Here is a 20,660-nt window from a genome sequence, read left to right as displayed (position 1 = left end):
CAAGTAACTAGGGGAAGTGGTACTCTAGTAAAGATGAGCAAGCACAGAAAATGAAAAATATATGCATACCACAGTTGTCACATTCTAGATTCCACCCATCCTTCTTTTAGGCCCAATGCCAGTAATAATACTTTACATAGTGCTATTTCTTACTTCATGGACAATGGAACTATTCAGGTTTTACTATTTTTTTTTCAAGTGTTTAGCACTTTGACATACATTCATGGATGAAATTAGTGAACAGCATTCCTTTATTACTTTAAGTTAGTCTCAATTTCTCTGGACCTCAATTTCCCCATTTGTAAAATCTAATAATGGGTCTATCTCCTTCCTTAAATTTTTTTCTAGCTATAATTTTTATAATTTTTTCAACTAATTTCTTAGATCATCATAAGCATTTCATTTAAAGGAACTTAAGTAAACCATACTATATCCACAAATGCCTGAGTCCTGCACTATGTTGGGCAGAGGAAATATAAATTTTTTAAAATAAAACAACTTCCACTTTCATTATATTCTAACAGACAAGACAACATGTACACACAAATATATATATAGATATCTAAGAATATATGGCTGGATGCAAGATAAAATATAACTAAATAGAAGGTAGCTAGGGACAGAATATACTAGTAGTTGGGAGAATCGAGAAACACTATTTAGAAGGTAGGGTAGTGTAAGAACTAAGACTTGAAGAACCTAAAGGATTCTATCAGAGATAAGAAGAGAGTCCATAGGGGCAGCTAGGTGGTATAATGGATAGAGTGCCAGTCCTAAAGTCAGGAAGACTTCAGTTCAAATCTGGTCTTAGACACTTAACATTTCCTAGCTGTGTGATTCTGGGCAAGTCACTTAACCCCGATTGCCTCAGCAAAAAAAGAAGGTGAAGGAGGAGGAGGAAGAAGAGGAGGAGGAGGAGGAGGAGGAGGAGGAGGAGGAGGAGGAGGAGGAGGAGGAGGAGGAGGAGGAGGAGGAGGAGGGAGTCCATTCCTAGCATAGAAGGACATACAGTATAAAAGGACAGGGATGGGAAATACAATACCATGAATGTTAACCAGTAAGATGACAAGTTGGCTAGAGGATAATATGTGTGAAAGAGTGTAATATATGAGAAGGCTGGAAAAATATCTTGGAATCAGAATGTGAAGAACTATGTAAGTAAATTTGAGAAGAAGCTGATATTTGATCCTGGAGACAATAGGGAGTCAGTAGAGTTTGTTGAGTTAAGGAATGATATGGTCAGATCTGCACATCTACAGAAAATCACTTTGGCAGGGAGAAAATGAATTTCCAAATAACTGACCTTGAGCCTTATTTCTTTGAATATCAGCTTACTCTTTTTCTATATATTTGTCTCTTGCCTAATATGTAAAATCTACAACATTTTCTTACAAAATGTTGGGTTTTTTAATAGTACGATTTTTGTTGATTCACATGTATTTCTGTATTCCTCATGCTTGTTCCAGTGTATTTTAAAACTCAGATGATTTAAAGTACAAAATAATTATTAAGAGTTTTCTATTTTATTTAACACTTTAATATTATCTCATTTTCTGACCCTGGACATGACTTGACCTCTCATCTCATTTGAAAATTGAAGAAAGGATCCTTTAGGATGGGAAACAAATGAGGTAATGTCTGGGAAGTGCTTAAGTACTATAGTTAGAAAAAAAAAAGTTCTATAGCAAAGAATTAAAAGATATTTGAGTGAAATTTTATTATACATGAAGTATAACTGCTTTGGTAAGTACAAAAGTAGAATGTAATAAAAGTCATAAAAGTAGTAGTAGTAGTAGTAGTAGTAGTAGTTGTTGTTGTTGTTGTTGTTGTTGTTATAGTAAGTAATAGTAGTTGTAGTAGTAGTAATAGCAGCAGCAACAGTAACAATAGTAATAGTAGTAGTAGTAGTAGTAGCAGCAGCAGCAACAGTAACAATAGTAATAGTAGAAGTGGTAGTAATAATAGTAGTAGTAGTAGTAGCAGCAACAGTAACAATAGTAATAGTAGAAGTGGTAGTAGTAATAGTAGTAGTAGAGTAGTAGTAATAGTGGTAGTAGTAGTAGTAGAAGAAGAATCTGGACATTTTAAAACTCAGTAAGAAAAATTAAAGTCAATATAAAACATAATTTTTAATCAGATAATGGTATCCTTTTAAAGAGGATACAAAAAAAATTCAAGAAACCTAGAGAAGGTATATTGACCTTTTCTTTTCTCACCACTGTCATAATATTCAAAATGTAATGTTAAGAGGGAATGGATATAAGATACATAGAATCTAATCACTGACTGAGGAGCAAGGGAGGTTGGAGAGGGAATAACCTTGAGTTTAGTCACAAGAGAATGATGGTATCATCAAAAGAAATACCAAGAAGTTAGTGGAAGAAGGATATTCTGGAAATAAAATCAGCAAATCATTAAGTACCATTAGGATGTTCAGTTAGGAGAATTCAATAGTCAGAAATAATAAGACTAAAAGTTCTGGAAGAAGGTGAAATTAGAAAACAATTTAGGAACTATTTGCGTAGTGAAATTTTGGTAGTAGATAAGTTCACTGAAAATGAATATTGATAGAGAAGAGGGTTAAAGACAGAACTTGTGGTGGAAAAGAAGGAAGAATAAAGGAATTTATGATTTATGAAAGAGATTTATGAAAGAATAGTCAGGGAGGCTGGAGAGAACCATGGGAAAAAAATACCATCACAAGAACCAAGAGAGAAGATTATAGAAAGGGGAATACAGTTAATATGGTAAATGCTTTAGGGATCAAGAAGAATAACAGAAAAAAAAGGCATTGGAAAGCTACTGAAATTTAAGTTGTATTCATACATTGCAATGAACCTTTCATAAAAACTTGTGATTTGCACTTTTAAATGGTAAGGTGTTAAAGAAAAAAAATTTTGTTTATATATATATTTATATATATATATATATATATGGCAAAGGTAAATTTCAATTTAACAAAAGGTCTATATTCAAATCCTTAAAAACTGTTTTAGAGGTGGGGGCAAAACAAATCAATCTTCTATTTTATAATCAGTCCTCCCCTGATTGTATTATATATTTGTGATGGAGCAGTGTCATAAAGAGGAAAGCTCCAGATTTAAAGCCAGGGGGCCTTAGTTTAAATGCCACTTTTGTTGAACAATAACAACAAAAAGTAGATTTATACAGTGCTTACTTACTATATGCCTGGCACTGTTAAGTGTTTCATAATTATCATCCATTTGATCCTCACAATAAACCCAGGCGATAGGTACTGTTATTATTATTATCACTTTACAATCAAGAAAAACTGAAACAGAAAGTGAATGAGTTGTTCAGAGTAACACAGTGTCAGAAGTCAAATTGAACTCATGTCTTCCTGACTGCAAACCAGACATTCTATCCACAAAACTACCAAACTATTTCTATCTATATTATCACAATAACAGGTCACCTCCCTGGGCCTCAATCTCCTGAGCCTCCTCATTTATGGATTTTATTTTTTTTAATACACATTGTTTTATGAACCATGTTGGGAGAGAAAAATCAGAAGAGGGAAAAATTATGGGAGAGAAAAAAAAAAACAGAAAAAAGAAGAATGTGTTGATTTACATTCAATCTTTTTCTAAATGTAGATGGAATTTTCTGTAAGTTTATTGGGATTGCCTTGGATCACTAAACCATTGAAAAGAACCAATCTTTCTCAGTTGATCATCATGTATTCTTGTTATTATTGTGTACAATGTATTCCTGGTTCTGCATGTTCTGCTCATCATCAGTTCATGTAAATCTTTCCAAAGCCTCTTCATTTATAAAATGAGCTCTGAGGTCCCTTTCTGGGGATTTCATTGTCATAAAGAACCCCTGGAAAGAAAATTCACTCTAATGACTTGGATCAGCTTGTGTTCTATATAGAAAACCTGGAGAATCACCTGGAAAGATTAAATGACTTGATCAGGGCCATACCAACGGACTGGTCAACCTAAGCATTTTTCAAAAATCTTATTTAATGAAGGCACAGAAATAGTAAAGTGTGGGGCATGAACAGGGAACAAGACAGCTGGTTTGACTGGACTTTAAACTATCTGTTAGGAAAAAGGAAAGATATAGTCACAGAAAAATAATCTAAACTTTCCTTGGGGCGGCAATAAGAAACATTCTGGGCAGGACAGAATGACTAAGGCAGTGGAATGTAGCATCCTGTATTTTAAGGAAAAGGACCAGAGTTCAAATACTAGCTATGCTAATTTTTACCTTTGTGACCTTAGGCAAGTTATTTGCATCTCATCTATAAAATGAGGTCATAGCAAACTCAATGAATGACCAATACTCATTTAACAAGCTTCTCCTCCAACCTCTAAATCTTATAATCCTATGAAAACTAGATCTACGCATAAGAAAGATTTGACTAATAATGGTGTGACAGATGGACTGTTTGAAGATAGAAAATGGAAATAGGTCTACAGGGAAGGACCATTACAACAGTCCAAGCAGTTGACAATACTATTTTGTATTAGGTAGTCAGGAATGAAGAAGAAATCAATGATATAAAAGACTTTTCAGAGGGAAAATTATCCAGTCTCAATAAGCTCTTGAATGACAGAAGTAGGGAAAGGAAGGTGTCAAAAAAGGCTTAAAAAAAATGGGAATCTGGGTTAACAGTGGTGCTGAGGACAAAAATTTTGAAATCAAGCAGAAGAATAAGTTGGAAGTGATGAGATAAACTTGTTGAGTTTAAGGGACTCTGCTTCTGTAGGCAACTGAAACTATAAGAATGGAACTTGACACATGAGTGCTTCAAAGCTGGGTTACTCTCTCTGACTTGTTAGTTGCTAAGCACCATAATACTATAATGACATCTCTGGCACGAGGGCAGTGTGGAATAGGAGCAAAGCACTTGGAAGCTCAGAGAACTCTCTAAGACTAATTTACAGTCATAGTTCCAAAACTGATGAAATCATGGATACTTACTTGGCTATTGATATATCTCTATTTGACAGCTTAGCACTTAATAGCTGAAACACAGCCATGCAAATGGCTTTCTTGGCAAAATCAATCAATTTATTATGCTACTTTATGCTCAATCTGAGCTAGGTTATAGGAATACACAGAAGCATCTTTGTAAAGTACCTCCAAGAAGCTTGCAAAGGAGTTGGAGGGATAAAACTAACTGACCAAACAAGTAGTGCACAAGGTAAAACAGAATAGGATTGATAATCAGTTGCTTTGCAGGAGGAGTTCAGTAGAGAAGGAAATCAGGGAAACCATAATAGTCAGGAAAGGTTCCATGAAGGAATTGAAATTAGAGCTAGACCTTAAAGGATCAGGAGAATCTGGATAGGTAAAGAGCAAAAGGAAAAGAATTTAAGGTGAATGATAGGTAGAGGAAGGCAGTGTAAAGAATGATGGTTTAGCAGACAGCACACTTAAGTTGGAATCTCATCTCTGACACTACCTGTGTGACTTTGGACAAGTCGTTCCCCTGTGTCTTGTACAACTAAAAAAGGAGGGAGTAGATGGACTCTTCTATTTCTAAATTTATGAACCTGTCTCCTTTCTTCAAGGGCTACTCACTGTGCACTATGATGTCTTGTATTAAGGTCCTGGGAATGAAGAAGAAAGCAAAGATATAAAAGACTTTTCAAAGGGAAAATCAACCACACTTGATAAGTGCTCAGATGACAAAAGAGAAAGGGAAGAATCAAAAGGCTTAAAACATGGGAGAATGGGTAAACTGTGGTGCTTGGGGTGATAAATTCCCTAATCCCCTTTTTCCCCAAAAAGCCCCAAATTCCCCACAGCACAGGGATCTGTACTGCTTCCAATCCCTCAATACCAAAATTCTACTCACTAACCTCAACCTCCTAAATTCCCTAGGCTTTAATTCTCTTGCTCATTTCAAATCTACTCATCACTCACCTCAAAACTTCCAATCCTTTAACCCCTAGTCTTCTATTCTTTCTCTTGCTTCCCTAGTTTCACTTGCCTCTTTACTTAGTTTTGAACTCATGATCTACCACTTCAATGATCTCTTAATCTCTTCCCTAGAATTCTTTGCCTCTTTGACCTTTCTCCTTTCCTTTCCTACTTATTTATATGCAAATTGAGTAAACTCAAAGCATCAAGAAATGGAGACTGAGGTTTCACACAGAATTCTCTTTCTTGTGTTTTGCTGTATGTACAGAAATAATCTCTTTGGCTTTTAAATTCAAAATTTTTAAAATTAATTAATTTTTGGGTAGCCTCCATCTGATTTAACTAATCCTACTACCAAGCTGCCAAGCAAAGCTGAAAAAAGTCTCAAAATGGAACTGATTTCATTCATTCAAATGTATGTTGCCTGCATGATCATGTCTGGGGCTTCATTGATATTAGGGAATCAATATGATGAGAATAAAAGACCACCAATCTTTCTGCCTACAGTAACTGCTTCAAATATTTTTTCTCAAGTACTTAAACCTCCCCAATCCACCAATCCTCATATACTTAACGCAGATGACTTCCTTTATTAAGAATGAGGTTTTCCTTCATGACCTGCTCAACCATGTGCCTCCATCCCTCTAAAGTTCTCAACAACTTCTCTCATTCTGTCACAGGGAAAGAAGTAGAGCTATACAACTGATTTAAGGTCAACTGATTTAAGGTTATATGATACCGCATTTTCTTGGTTTTCATAATTCCTTAATCACTCATCTCTTTTTAGGTGGGAGTTGACCACAATTTTGTTTTTTCCTCCTCTTGTACTTTATTCCCTAGCAAGCTTGTCTATATCCACAATTCAATTAATACCAACATGTAAGGAATTACCCTTTTCTTATATGAGCACTTCGTAAAAAGGGGACAGAAAATGAACTATTATATAAGCAAAAAGAATTAAATCAACTTGTTATAGATGCAAGGTATTGTCTCTTCCATATGTGAACAGCTTGGCTTTAAAAAGAGGCAAAAAACATTTATGGAAAAAATTCAGTGAGAATTATAGTTTCCAGACAAAATGTAACAAACACAGATTGTTAGAAGGACTGAACAGAAAACTTAAAGGATATATCTGAGAACAGAGAAATGATGAAGGCTGTAGGGCATTGTAATATCTCAAATTAATTTAAGAACTGATTTTAGAGTTTGAGACTCACAAAATAAATCACACTGTGACCACAAAGCAGTCAGTCAAATAACTGTTTAGAGACTATAATTTTGTGAGTTTGACCTTACACTCTATTAGCTAGGCTCTCAAATATTTGTTTCTAATCCCAACTGCTATCCCAAGATTGAAAACATATTTTTATCTATCTCTTAGACATCTTCTTTTGGCTATCCTGGCAGCATTTCTAAACTTGACATGTTCAAAATAGAACTTATCATGTCCTCAAAACTGACTCATTCCAACTTTCCTATTTCCAGTCAATGGCAATTCGTGATGTCCGCTGATATTCAGAACTTTTGTTTTATAAAAGAGTCCTTATGTAATCTTCACAACAACCCTTTGAAATACACATGACAGGTATTATTGATCCCATTTCAAAAATGAAGAAACTGCAGCTCAGAAGCTTAAGTTACTACCCAAGGTTGCAAAGTGTACAAGTGGCCAAGCTAAAATTCAAAATCAGGAATTCTGACTGAAAATCTAGTTCTTTCCATTATATTTCTATTATGATGGTATTCCGGTTCAAAAGAAGACCCCAAAAGGTTGGGGTCGCAGACCAATGTCCCAAGATATCTCAAAAAGATTTGCAGGCTTGAACCCATCTCCAATTCAAGAAGAAAAATTTATTATAATTGAAACACCAACTGAAGCAGACTAAATTCCAAAAGAATTTAACAAAGAACTAGGAACAAGAAGATAAATTTATAAGATAAAGTTAGAGAGATTAGAGCTTCACGTTACTTATTTACTAATTTTATGGCTTACAGGTAGGTTTGGGGGTAGTCTACTCACAATTGTCTCAGGAATTTGGTTATCACTGACCAACAGATTGTTATCTGACAGTCAGCAGTTTGTAGGACTACACTATAGTATTCCTAAGGCCAGGAGACTTTAGAATCATTGACAGATTCTTGGAACAACAACATTCTAAAGTCAGGGGACTCGTATTTACTACCACATTTTTCCTAAAGTCTATGAGAAATACATAATTATATTACTTTATTATATTCTTAAGGCCTTTAGATCATTGATAGATTGTTAGAATAATAGCACTCTAAGTTCAAGGGACTTCAGGATTGCTGCTATATTTCCCCTAGAAGCTACACCCCATGCCCCCTACCAGAGAGATGGAATGAGTGAGTAGTATCAGTCTAATTTGTGTCATGTTCTCCTCCTTCTCCTACTCCTACAAATTATACTTGGTACTATAGCAAGCACCTGGCCAGTGCTAAGTATGATAGAAATTACCTCATGCTATAATTTTATTTATACATCCTCACTACTCTGTTCATAATCAATGGTAATGACATTACTGATTCATGTGCAATTGGTGATCCACCATAACAACTAGGTTTTTCTGCCATGTTTTACCTTATTCAGACCTTTGTCTATTTTGAGTAAGAGGTATTCAAGTATATCAACTTACACAAGTTGCTATGAAATAGGAATGAAACTCAAGAACATGTAATTTAGAGTAGCAAAGGCTATTAAAATTATCTAGCAACCAAGGTTTTGAGAGACAAAATGACTTGCCTAGCCAGGTAAATATAAGTAAAGAAAAGCATCTAAGTCCTTTGGTTCCAAAGCCCATTTTCCTTCCTTCTAACACTGTCTTTTAATTCTAACTTATCAGGACCCAATTTTATTTACAATCTATTCCTCTAAGGACCTAAATACCTCTTATTTCTAGCTAAGTCCAAGCAATTAACTTGCTGCTTATTGCATCACCCAGGATTTGGTAATGCTCATCAATCATACCATAAGGTCCAAGAGATTAAGGGCCACTTTGGACACTAATTGACCCACAATGATTACTTAGTGTTTGTTAAAACTGGATGAATAAAACTTTATTAAACTGAATTAGATAAAGAAAAGCTATTATGCCAAGAACAGAACAAAGTTACTCTAGAAAGCATCTTGATACAGTGCAGAGTTCTGGATTATTCTATCACTTAATACCTTTGGATCTTCAGCAAATCATTGACCTCTCTGGGTCTCAGTTTCCTCATCTGTAAAGTTTTTGAACTGCATGATTTCAAAAGTCCTGCTCTAAATCACTGAACTTATTCCTGCTAGCAACTGGGGGATAGAGGCAGGAACTAACAGAAAAAAACTGGAAACATTTATATTGATTCATTAAAGCTAAGTTTGAATGATTATGTAACTGACGAAATTAGAAAATGATTCAAAATTTAGAAAAGTTTAAATGTTTAAATGAGCTCTCAAGCTTTCTTCTAGGTACTAATCCCATGATTCCAAGGGAATGACCTATGAAATTTAACCATTAGCAATTCTTTTTAGACCTGTGATGTGACTCAGTCTAGCTTGTGCTTTCCAGTGTAAGGCAAAACAGATTATGAAATATCCTTACAAGTTACCTACTCAAAACCCAGATGAGAAAACAGACTAGGGAGTACTTAACTGAGCTGCCAAAAGCTACATGATAAATAAGCAAAAAAGAGCACATGGCTTTTCATCTACAGTCTAGTACTCTTTCCATGACATATACTTATCACTGTCGGAAAATAAAATGAACCATCATCATCTAGAAGGGACTCTCAGGCAAACAGAACCATTTTGACTTATTTTAGTTTTGTATCCCTAAACCATACAGGCTTGAACAGCACTCAGATGTTTACAAGTTATGTCATTTCTCCCTCTCTTCTATTTACAATTCACAAGGACTTACGTCCCATCCCATCTCTTCAGCCTATTTTCCTAAGTTATCTCTCCCAAATCTCAGCCTGTATTTGATTAGCTCTTTTCTTCAATTATCTGTTGGTGGATTAGGATTTTCAAATGTAATTTAGTCTAATGAGCTATAGATATTGTAAAGGGGACAGGGAAGGCAAGATGGTATCTTTTTGTGGAACTTTAGGGTTTTTTTTTTTCTTTTACTACACTGGTTATTTCCTTTTTAAAATTCAATTTTATTTTATCTTCAGGTCTTCAATCTTTTCCTCCCATCTCCTTCCTACATTGAAAAAGCAAGAAAAACAAAATCCATCATGAAAATGTCAAATAAACAAATGCCCTCATTGATCTCATAGAAAAAAAAAATATATATATATAAAAACAAAGGCATATATACACACATGTCCATAAACATATGTGTGTATGCCTTTGTACGCTGAATCCATCACTTTTCTATTAGGAAATGGATAGCATGTTCCATCAGGGGTATTCTGGATTTATGGTTTGTCATTGTGTTCCTAATGCTTTCAAGCTTGTATTATTGTAATTGTAAAAATTGCTCTCCTGACTCTACTATGTTATTTGTTTCAGAGAAATGCGTAAAACTAAAGACTAAAATTAAATCTGCTTTCCTCCATTAAGCATATACCAGTTTATACCTACAAAAAATATCTCTTCTGTGGTTGACACTTTAGGTTGTTAAGACCTAAACTCATTGCAATCATAAAACCCTCCTTAGCTGCTTCCAAGCTACCTTGCCAGGCTTCTGACATGACAATTCTCTCTGGCATTCTTTACAGACCAAAGTGGGCTATTTGTTATTCCCTGAACATGTTTTACATATCCCTACCTACCCACCACTTTCACCAAGATGAGATAGAACTCTTTCTCTCCCAAATCTTAGCCTGTAGGAATTCAACTTTCAAGTCTCAGCTAAAAGGCCATCTCCTCCATGGCCTTCCCAGTAATGAACTTGGGCAAATCTCTACCTTACTAGCTGTCTGATTTAAGCCCCTAGAGAACAGGACTGGGAGTTACTTGCCTTTGTATGTTTCTAGCACTTCACACAATGAATTGCATATTTGGTTCTGGCTTGTATATGAGGCTGGATTTGAACTCTGGTGTTCTTGATTTCAAGCCCAGTATTCTACCTTTGTAGAATTGTACCAATTCATTTCAATGAATGTTTACTGTATGCCAGGCATTATGCTAGAAACTAGGGATATGAAAATAAAAATGATCTCAAGGTGCTTGATATCTACTAGGAAGATATGACTTCTTTACTGCTAAGTATGATAAAAAGGTGTATGTGACAGGGACAAAAGACAGACCCAAATACTCTAGAAAAATCTGAGGAAGGAAGGAATCATTTTTAACAGGAGAGATCAACTTCCTGAATCTGAAAAAAAAAAAAAAAAAAAAAAAAAAAAAAGGATTTCAACAGATGGAGATGTGAAATATGTTCTATACATAAAAGAGAGGGAAAAAAGAATGATGAGAAAAGAGAATGGAGCACATGTAACACAAGAAGGAGAATCCTTGACATAGTAAAGATCAAAATTATCTGGAACAGGTAAGGATTTTTGTACAAGAGTTTTTTCCTTACATAAGAGTTAATAGATTTGGTCAGTAGCATATTTTCTGCTGTATTTCCCATGGTCCAATTAAAAAAACAACAACAACACTATACCATCTTGGTGGGGGAAAAATGCTTAAACAATTCAGTAGATCACTTACAAACAACACTTATACATTTCTTCTCATTTGGGTATGCTGACCAAGCTTTTGAGGATCTTAGTGGAGTGATATAAAAAGGTTGTATCCATAATTAATCATTACATCAACTAGGCAGCCTATAAAGGTATTATTACAAATTGGCACATAGTCTGCATTCAATGTAGCTTTGGCTAAGAAGTATGGCATTTGTTGCACAACTTTAGGCTAAAAACACCAAATATTCAGGTTTTCTTAGAGGATATTATACAATCCCTGAAGAAAGCTTTGTAATATAAGTCCCTGAGAAGAAACCCACTCTGTGGAGACAGAGCAGATCAGGCAGTTCACTTTCATGCTTTCATTCCCTGAATCATAGAAACCAAGATCAAAGACTACTCTTGGTGGTAGAGCTCAAGATCTGAAGAGAGCAGTAAATATAGAGGCCAAGGGCTCTGCCACTGCACAAATAGCCCTGATAGCCTGAAAACTGGAGGGATAAGAGGAAATGCCAGACATGAAAGCAACAACTAGAACTAGCAAACATAAATGCAAGAAATCCCATGCATCTCAAAAACAGGCAAGCTACAGTGACTCACAACATGTGTCTATATAGAAAGAAGATGCTAAGAGAACTTGGTTTTTGCTAAGTTAAATCCACCAAAATTTTTACCCAGTTATTGAATGTATACTCATATCACCCACATTTCCTAATTCTTATCCTGTCTACAGATATCACTAGACTAATGCACAAGAAGTCACCAATTAATGAAATCAAAGATTCAGTTCAGTTGTTTTTCAGTTGTGTCTGACTCTTTGTGACCCCATTTGAGTTTTTCTTGGGAAAGATACTGGAGTAGTTTGCCATTTCCTTTTCTCTTCATTTGATAGATGAGGAAATTGAGACTCAGGTCACACTGTTTATCTGTTAAGATCCCACAAGTGGTAAAATAGTTAATCAGTCAACTAGTATGTGTTAAATGACTACTATGTGCTAGGCACTGTGCTAAGTGTTGGGAATTTGAAGAAAGGCAAATGACAGTCCCTGTCTTCAAGGAGTTCACAGTCTAATGGGAGACACATGGTGTTTATGTACACACAAGATATATAGATATAGCTATAGATACAGTCATACATTCACATATATATGTATGCCATACCATATATACATATGGTAAGATAGAGACAATCTCACAGGGAAGGAAGGCACTAAGATACAGTTGGAATGAGAAAAGCTTCTTGAAGAAGGCAGGACTTTCTTTAGCTGAGATTTGAAAGAAGCCAAGAAAGCTGAAAGTCAAATATTAGGATGAAGAGAATGCCAGAAATGGGGGACATGCTCATAGTAAAATGGAAATTCATGTATAAAAAACAGCAAGGAGTTCAGCATCATTGGATGTCACAGTACATGTTGACTCCAGTCATTCTGATCAATATCTTTTCACTGGACTAGATGACTCTGATAGGATAGGGAGCCTGGGGACTTTGTATAGTCCACTCTCACTTAAATCCAATTCACTTACATGCCATAGTATCACTTCCCTGGCATCATGGTTCTCTTTGAAAATGAAGAACAAACAACAAAAACATGTTAAGGTGCAAAGTGTAAGAAGACTAGAAAAGTAAGAAGGGATAAAGTTATGGAGGATTTTAAAAGCCAAGAGGAGATTTTTATACTTGATCCTAAAGGTGAGAGAGAATATTGATTGACTAAGTAAGTGATATGGTCAGACTAGTACTTTAGGAAGATCAATTTTGCAGCTGACTATTACAAAACTAGAATGGACAGAACTTGAAAACAGACTGGACACATCTAGTGGCACCCAAGGATGCCATTTAGATTGTAAACCTGAGTAACTACCGTGTTTCCCCGATAATAAGACACTGTCTTATTATTTTTTTGGGACTAAAAAACACCAGAGGGCTTATTTTCAGGGGAGGGCTTATTTTATCCTCCATCATGCCCCTTTTATCCTCCATCATGCCCATTTTAGCCTCCATCATGCCCCTTTTATCCTCCATCATGCCCATTTTAGCCTCCATCATGCCCCTTTTAGCCTCCATCATGCCCCCTGAGTGCTTATTTTATTCTCCATCGCTTACTGAACTTACCGAGTTTTTAGATGGTCCTGTCTCAGCTCTACTCCGCGGCGCTGCTCTCAGTAGCGCCAGCAAGCAAATCACCAGGGAAGAAGAGGATGACGCGCTCACTGCTGCAGCTCTGATTGGATGCAGCTCGGAGCGCGACGTGCGTTTCACCCGGGAGGGGAGGGCGGCGCTGCTTACTGAAGGTACCGCTACGCAGCATATAGCGCAGGGGATCACCATGATGACCGTTTTCATAGTAAGTTCGATAGGGCTTATTTTCGGGGGAGGGCTTATTTTAGCGGAATATTAAAGAGTATGTGGGTGTCTTATTTTCAGGATAGGTCTTATTATCGGGGAAACACGGTAGTAGGTAGTAGTAATTTCCACAGTAATAGAGAAGTTAGGAAGAAGAGATTTCTGTGGGGGGAGGGGAGAAAATTCATTCTGTTTTCCATATGCTGACTTTAAGATGTTTACAAAACAATCAATTTAAGATACCAAAAAGATTGGTGGAGATATGAAATTGGAGGTCAGGAGAGAGGTTAGAATCATTTGCATAGACCTAATAATTGAATCTATGTGAGCTGATGTGATCATCAAATGAAAAGAAGAAAAAGGAAGAGGTCTCAGGACAGAGCCTTGGGAAACAAACCATGATTTATGGTCATGATCTAGAAGGAGATCCAGAAAAGAAGACAGAGGAATGGCCCCATCAATAGGAAGAGAACCAGAATAGTACAGTATCAAAACCAAAAACAATCATGTAGATTTTTGAGAAAAGTACTTCGGTGTTAAGCAACAGTATTAGAGACCACATAGACCTGAAGAAGAATGAGGACTAGATTTGGCAATTAAGAGATTGTTGGTGACTCTGGAAAAAGGAGCTTCAATGAATTGACTTTAGAAGCCAGACTATATAGAATTAAGAAGAAAATGAAAAGAAAATAAATGACAGCATTGTTTACAGATAGATTTCAAAAAGAGATAAGTCACAAAGGGGAGAAGAGATATCAAGTGGGAATGTTTTGAGTATGGGGAAGATATGATCATGTTTATAGGCAGTAGGGAAGAAACCAATAAAAAGAGAGATTGAAAATAAGTGGGGAGAGGGGGGAAAACAGAAGTGGGAAATCTGCTGGAGAAGACAGGATGAAATGGGATCACTCATACAAGTAAAAGCAGGATTTGAACTCAGGATTACACAGTCAGCAGTCTTTCTATTATGCTACAATGCCTACAAGTTCCTCACCAGGTGTAACTAGATCTCCAGTTCCTTCAGGTTTGTCTCTCAGAAACTACAATTTTCTTTTCAATCAGGCATGAAAAGATAATAAATTTAAAAATGGCTAAGATGCTGCTGCCTCTCATACTAAGCCCAATTCATCACAGCCTCCCCGTAATCCAAACTTCTAACTGACTTTGTCTAGAAAAGTCTATCTTCAAATTTCCCTCCTTGCACTGGCAAATCATTAAAGTTCATCTGAAATTCTCTTCTATAATAGCTCAGAGCCCCAGTCAGGGAATCTGCACTGGCAAATTTATACAGGATGCCCTCTATGTTTCAGTGCAGTTTTAACCTATTAAAGCTTAACTCTGTTTATTATCTTATAAAATCTCTCTTTCCCCATCCCCCTCTCTCTTCTCCTTCCCTCTCTCCTTCCTAAATTCCCCTCTTTTCTCTCCCTTCTTTTCTTTCTTTACTTCTTACCCTTCAAGATGTCCAAGATGCACCCTCTTTAGGTTACATATAGGTTACACCAGGGGTTCTCAAACTACGGCCTCAGGCCAGATGTGGCCCCCTGAGGATGTTTATGTGGCCCACCGGTTATGGCAAATGGGTTGGGGCAGAGACAGAGTATGAGTTTTTGTTTTTACTATAGTCTGGCCCTCCAACAGTCTGAGGGACAGTGAACTGGCCCCCTATTTAAAAAATTTGAGGACCATTGGGTTACACAATTCAAATCACATTTATCTGAGAAAAAACAGGTTTAAAATTAAAAAAAAAAAAAAGTAAATACTTAAGAAATGGATACTTGAAAAACAAGCATAACCCTTTCATAGGAAGGGAAACAAAGTAGAAGGAGGAGAAGGAACATGAAAAATCATCAGTTGTAGTCTCAGCAGATTGAACAGTTTCCATAAACCCAGTGGCTGATGCATGCTTTTGGTACAAGGCTCAGTCACACAATTCTTGTCCTACATAGCCTAGGACTCTGCCTTCATGATTCCTACGAGTATCCTTCTAGGTTCCCAGCAAAACAGCTTCTTCTGGCAGCAAAAGCAGCAGCCCCTCTATCTTCCTGCTAAGGGTACTGTGTGCCTATTCTTCATGCTGGTATGGATAGCCCTAGGTATAGGCTTTCAAGTATGTTTCTAGCATAATGCATGTTAGCACTTAATAAATTCTAATTCTTTTCCCTTCCCCATCCCTTTTCATATGAATGCTACCTTCTTTGGAGTGGAAGGAAGCTATGTTCTCAATCATGCTTTGGTGGCCCAGATCTCTTGAGTGAGGGCAATTTGCCAAAGGATCAAATAGGGGAATGGTAGGGGGTTTTGTCTAACAGTGAAAACATTGTCACCAGCTCCCTGTTACACACACCTATGATTAGATCTCAAATAGAACTAGAAGTTCAAATACAACTAAGTTCAAAGAAAATTTACTAGGTACCTAATGTGAAGAAAGGATAGAGAAATGACACCTTATTTTCAAGAAGCTCCTGTTCTTCCAGAAGAATATTGTTTTCCCCAATAATCAATGTTTCTTTATTTTACTTTATTTCTGACTTCTCTTTTGATTTAATACAAAGATTAATTTAATGCTGAAGTCAAAATATGAAAATGAAATAATTTAAATTTCTAAACTATGTCCTTCAAAAGTATTTTTCATTTAATTTTCATCATGCTTCAGCCTCTGTCTCTGCTAGTTCTGGTTCCTAGGTCTTTCATGAGCTCTAATCAAATCCCATATTTGGTCTCTTTCTACTCATAATCCAGAACTACCTTACTTTACTCGGAAGGTTCTTCATTCAACATTATTCCTTCTCGAATGAAGGAAGACTCAGAAAAACTGGCAGGAGAATGGTTCATTCTGGCCTATAATACTAGTAAGCCTCAAGGAGAAAGTCCTCTCTCTCTTAAAGACACACTCTGTTGAGGAGACTTTGAAGATGGAAGAGGGGGTAAACAGATATCACCCTCAAAACTATCCACCAAGTAAAATCGATTCTGCAGGTTCATCCCTTTTTTTTAATCAACCTCGCAGAATCAAGTGTCCTGGCAGAAGCTCTCTGCAGAAGCATTTATCCTGGGTAGATGCCAAAAGAAAAAGTCTAAAGCTATCACAGTTGGATTGAAATAAAAAATAACAGCATCAGTTTTTCTTTGTCTTTTATTGAGGTAGGTGTAAAAGAGGATTTTTAAATTTCAAAGAATGAACAAGTATGATTTTTAACCCAATGGCATCCAGCCTGAGTAAAATATATTTAAATTCTTTTTTAATTCCATCCCCCCTGTTCTGAGAGGTCAGGCATTGCTCATGCTCCCAGTTAAATTTAGAACTATGTACACTGAGTAGTTACTTTGCAATAATATTTTCCCCACCATTGCACAAGAGGAGTTATTATCAAAAGCACTCTCTAAATTGGGACAATCAATTTTGTAATCTACTTGTCATTCCACAACACATAACCTAGGCAAGGAAGGGAATTAGAAAGAGTATGTTGGCGCGTCCTTTTAAATCTCTCAATGTTAGAGAGGCCAAGTGGTCATAAGAGTTAAAAAGGATCTGAGAGAGACTTGCTCAAGATCACACAGATAATAAATAAAAATGGGCTTTGAAACCAGTCCTCTGACTCCACAGAAAGCCATCTTTAAACTAAGACCTAGAGAAAAGGATTTTTGGTAACAATAACCACAAATCTCTCACATTTATATAATTTGTTACAATTTACTAAGTGTTTTTCTTCCAATAGTTACTCATCCAAGATCACATATCTAAAGATGACCATGCCTTCAAAAAACACAAAACACACAGACACACAGACACACACCCCTAAAGATAACGTTGTCCAAGTTTTCATAAGCTTGTAATGCAACCTAACAGTAGTTTTGGATGAATGACTGGATAAAAATTCTGTCATAGAAAACAGTTGATCAATACTTATGTAAACATCCAAGACTGATACTGAATTAGGGCAGTTTTCCTTAAAGTGAATTAGCCATGCAACATTTGAGGTTTGAAATATATTAGCACAATGATAATTGTGGGAATACATACAGAAGAATTACACATGTTTAACATATATTAGATAGGGGAGAGAGAGGGAAAAAAATTGGAATACAAGATTTTGCAAGGGTCAATGTTGAAAATTGCCCATGCATATGTTTTGAAAATTAAAAAAAAACTTTAATAATAATTTTAAAATAAAATAAAATAAAAAAGAAATATATTAGCACATCCCATTAGTACTGGGTTTGGGGATAACAAAGGGTCAGGAAAACCTTGGAGTAAAGAAGAAATTGAGCCTATTTCCACAACAAAATTTTGTTGCATGGGTATTTTTAATATATGCCTGACTTCGTAATACCCAGCCTTTTCTTTGACACCTTTTAACAATGTAACTGAAAGTTACTAATCCTCTCAGTATCCCTGGAACTCTAGAAGTTACAGATGAGTTGCTGATCTGCATGGATAGAGTTCTCTGCACAGATGAAATCACAGGTCTTGACCTTCCCACCATCACTTTCCCCCCAAAATTGGATGGTTGAGAAAAAGGTTAATAACAAATGAAATTTTCTCACAATACCTTTTTCCATACCAAGGAAGAGTACAGGATTTTATCAAAACATAGTTTGGGAAACACTTAACTACGGCCCTCAAAAATATCTTCCAACTTTGAGTTAATTCTTCCAAGTTGTTGTGGGTATTTAAAACAGGATTTAAGATGTGATAGGATTTTTTCCCTTAAGTGATATGAAGATTTCAAATCCAGAAAAATATTTATATATCACATATGTGTTACATATATATGATATGTATGCATTTTAAATGTTCCACCTCTTTCAGATAGGAGTTTAAACCTTTAGAGACATATGCACTGGTCTAGAAACAATAGGAAAAGAAAAGCAAGTAGCTTAATGATGGTTTTTAAAATGATCAAAGGGGGAAGAAATTAACTTGATAAGCTATAAGGTGGTAAAGATACAATGTCTCCTTTGGGAGGCCAAACAATTGCTTTATTTTTGCTTAACAGTTAAGTGGAAATTTCTCTCTAATACAATGACTCTTTATACACAGCATCCCTAGCAGACAAGAAAAGACATCTGTCTCTATTTCATTTATAAACAAGCCCTGTGAGCAGCTTCTGATGATCCCCCAGATTAACCAAGCTTCCAATTTTCACACAACTTATATTTCCATCTGGAATAGGCCCCTGGTTTGACTAATCTAAAGTCATAAGAACCTTTCTGGTGTGAATGTATATATGTATGTTTCAAAATTAAAATAATCTTTTAAATAATTTTAAAGGTAATCTCTGGTTGTAAAGCCATCTGTAAAAGGAGACTAGAGAAATCAGGAGAAGAAAAAAAAAATCTCTCTCTAGGCAACAGGAGGAATAAATCCTTGAGGGAATGAGAGAATGTGTGTGTGTGTGAGAAAGAAAGGGGGGGGGGAGACATGTTTCCAAGATAAATTAAAAGAACATGTGAAATTTCACAAAGGTCTGATGAAGCTTTTCATTAATTAAACTAAGAATCACAGAAGGCACAGAAATCAAAGGAAGTTACTCGAGATAAATAAACTTTGCCCAATGGTAAGATGCTTACAAATAAGAATTCTGGATACACTATTTGCATCAGTGTAAGGCAAAGGAAGCAAAAAGCAGAATTCTTCGATTGGAACTATGTACCAGCTTAAATACCATAAGAAGTTACCCTTCTGTGCTTCTCCTCACTGCCTGCTTGCCAATAATTATTTGTCGTCTTCTAAAAGTTTAATATTGATCTAAGCCCTCTCCCCCCCCCTTTTTAGCCCCCACTGTAAGTTCCCTGTGTTTACTACAAAGGCAGTGAAACATGAAAAGACAGGGCGAGGGGGAAATGTTTTTGAAAGAATCTTTTCTTAGGGTGGGGTGGGAGGGGGTGAGGGGAAGAGAGGAGTGGAAAAAAGTCACAAAGTCTCCTGGGAGGTATTAATAAGGGGAGACCATCCAGCTCTGGAGAAGGCTAGGGATAGAACCAGACATCTGCGGCTACATATTGCAGGAAATGTCTCCTCTAAATCTGCGGTTCCAGGTCCCTCAGGCCCCAGCCAAGAATTTTAACACCTTCCAAGCGTGAAGTGAAACAGTCGCTGCTCCCAAAGCCCTTAACACAGATCTGGGCCAACCCCAGGAAAATAGGTACATGACGGCTCTCGCTCCAGTTCTGGGCTGCCGAGAACACAAATGTCAAACCGGTGACCTGACTCAGAGCGCGGACAAACAAAGCCGCCTCTCCATCCTTCCCCTGTACCTGCTGTCGGCTGCCTCTGAGGTGCATACCATCGGTGAGCACCCCAGAGCAGTTCTGCATACAAGCAGTCACAGCCGAGAGTGCACAACGCGACCATTCCCAGCTCCAGACGCATACTGCAGCCCCATGTCAACTTACCACCAGCGCGGCGGCCAAACGCCAAGCTCCTGTCTCCAGGTTGGGGAAGGGAGGGAGCTTTCCAGGCAATTTCACTCCGACTGCGATGCTTCTCCCCTGTACCGACACTTCCCTCCAGCAGTGGCTGGGAACGATGCTGATTGCACCGAGAAAGGAAGCAGCTGGAGTCATCCGGTGCTTGCAGCATTCAGCTCCAGACTGTTGCTGCTGCAGCCGCCGCCACTTAGCGTAGGATTCGCCTCTTCCCAACACCGCCACGGCCTAAAGGAGAGAGACGGAGAGAGAGAGACAGAGAGAGAGAGAGAGAGAGGAGAGAGGAGAGAGGAGAGAGATGCACTTCTCTCCTTAGCGACTGTTCTCCGAGCTGCCTCCGCCGCCGCCTACT

The 20,660-nt window shown here is 36.9% G+C and overlaps 1 protein-coding gene across 2 annotated transcripts in view; it reads right to left on the bottom strand.

Moving 5' to 3' along the window:
* The window catches only part of HECW2 (HECT, C2 and WW domain containing E3 ubiquitin protein ligase 2), a 425,511-nt gene extending 405,097 nt beyond the window's left edge, over positions 1-20,414 (bottom strand). For both annotated transcript variants that reach the window (XM_074302808.1, XM_074302811.1), the window contains exon 1: positions 20,276-20,414. The gene's annotated coding sequence lies outside the window, so the exon portion shown is untranslated. The remainder of the gene's footprint in view (positions 1-20,275) is intronic.
* Positions 20,415-20,660: the final 246 nt, after the last annotated feature.

Source organism: Sminthopsis crassicaudata, chromosome 3, assembly GCF_048593235.1.
Source record: "Sminthopsis crassicaudata isolate SCR6 chromosome 3, ASM4859323v1, whole genome shotgun sequence".
NCBI lineage: Eukaryota > Metazoa > Chordata > Mammalia > Dasyuromorphia > Dasyuridae > Sminthopsis > Sminthopsis crassicaudata.
Note: the sequence above shows the minus strand (reverse complement) of the source record. Positions and strands in the feature narration are given on the sequence as shown.